Raw genomic sequence first — 2,223 nt, 5'->3', positions numbered from 1 at the left:
TGTGTGTGTGTATGCGTGTGTGTATGTGTGTGTGTATGCGTGTGTGAGTGTGTGTGTATGCGTGTGTGTGTGTATGCGTGTGTGTATGTGTGTGTATGCGTGTGTGTGTATGCGTGTGTGTATGCGTGTGTGTGTATGTGTGTGTGTATGCGTGTGTGAGTGTGTGTGTGAGTGTGTGTGTGTGCGTGTGTGTGTGTGTATGCGTGTGTGAGTGTGTGTGTATTCGTGTGTGTGTATGCGTGTGTGTGTGTGTATTCGTGTGTGTGTATGTGTGTGTGTGTATGCGCGTGTGTGTGTATGCGTGTGTGAGTGTGTGTGACACATAAATACATACAAATAGTTAAAATAGAGATGGGTTTACTCTATAGTCGTACAACAGTGTCTCTCCTAGAGATCAAAGGCGAACAAAAGTCCAGTGCCAGGAAGAGCTTACTCTTTTGGAATGGCCTGTTAGATGCCGTAGGCTCTTAAGTGTTACAGGCTGTAGGAGCCAGAACTTGACAGGAAAACCTTGCTGGTAAAGACATCACAAACTGGTGTCATAGAGCATGATGAAATCGAACTTGTCAAGCCCTAGAGGCGTCATCCTTTTGTCTAGTTTTCCAGGTGCTGGAAGGTGTTGGGAGTTCCTGAGAAGTACCCATTCACAACACCCAGCTGTGAACTCTGAAAGCTACAGGAATGCAGGTCTGAACCCGAGTTCTTAGAGCAAGTTGGTCACTGTGACATTTTAGTGTTCTCCTTTATCCCCGCTTCCTTAAGGAAATGGCCTCCTGAGTCTGAGACTTTCCCTGTCCACCCTTCACATTTCTGAAAGAGCAACGCTGAGACCCAAATTCTGACACCGCAGAACCTTTAACAACACGTTTTTCTCAAATGTTCCCAAAAGGTCCTACAAAGTCTGTGGCACCTTCAGAAAAGCAGGTCCCCGAAGCCGTGAGGTCACAGAGCCACCTGGCTCCTTAAATTGCTAAACAGTGCATTTTCAGTTTTTTCTCCCAAAAGTGGTTTCTGAGATGCTGGAACGGTGGGAAAGGTCAAAGCCAAGCTAGCCAGCAGCCAAGGACTGAGCTGTAAGTTGGGAGTCTGGATCCAGGAATTGAAAGTTGAGAATTCCTTCACCTGAGCTCTGAGGCCAACACTGTCCCAAATGGCCTTACTGTGGAAGGGGGTGGGCCAGTGAAAAGCTCGGGCTAAGAGAACTAAAACTCATGAACACTTCAATATGCTGTTGATAATGTAAAAACACACTTTCATTTTAAATTGCAAAAATTTAAACGGCAAAAGAAACTTACCGATATTTTAGTGGTTTGCAATTATTTATCTTGAAATGTATATTTACCAGTCATGGAAGCTAGGCTTTAATTGCATTTTAGAAGCTTTAATTAAATTCCCGAATCTAAAGACTTAAATGTTTGTTTTTTTTTTTTTCCAGCTGCCAAGTTACAACTGACACATATAGAGAGAGGAATTTAAAATGGAATTGCACGGGCAGAGGCAACGCTTAATGCCTGCTGCCGAGCAGAGCAGGATGCTGGATACTGCCGGCTCAGCAGACTGTGGCTTAGCTGCCAAAGCCTGACAGAAAGGCTGGTTTTCTTCAAAGGAAGCTAAATGTTTTAGAGGGTTGCATTGGACTGCGTTTGTAAAAGTATCTACAGGTTATTTCCATTTGAATTATAACCTTTACTTGAGAACTTAATTTTTTATTTGTTCCAGATGAGCAACCTATATACTCAAAAAAGCACAACAGGATTCATCCTAAAGCATCTTTGGAAGACAATTTTGGAAGCTTATGAATACTTACCCAACATTTAAAATTATGAAATTGTGACCTGCCCCCAAAGTGAGGCTTAAATATAGTATAAGTGACAATATTTTATAAATCTTAAAAAAATCAAATGACAGGAGCTTAAAGTGAAAAAAAAAAAAAAAGCTGTCTGGACATCAATTCAAACACAACCTAACCACTTCAACTTGGTCTTCACAGGCCAATGGTAAAAATTAGCAAAAGCCAGGATAATTTGCTCCTTACAAGAAACAGGATGTTAGCAGTACCCTTTAGAAACACAAAGATAGAGTGAGTATTGGAAAACCTATTCAAACTTTAATCCATGGTGATCTGATAAGACACAGGTGGTTACTAATATTTTTTTATGGGCAGGGAACCCTGACTGCCCATTGGACTGGAGGAGAGGGAGGGGGAGAGGAGTGGGGGGAGGG

Source organism: Microtus ochrogaster, chromosome 4 (genome assembly GCF_000317375.1).
Source record: "Microtus ochrogaster isolate Prairie Vole_2 chromosome 4, MicOch1.0, whole genome shotgun sequence".
In the NCBI taxonomy this organism is placed as follows: domain Eukaryota; kingdom Metazoa; phylum Chordata; class Mammalia; order Rodentia; family Cricetidae; genus Microtus; species Microtus ochrogaster.
Note: the sequence above shows the minus strand (reverse complement) of the source record.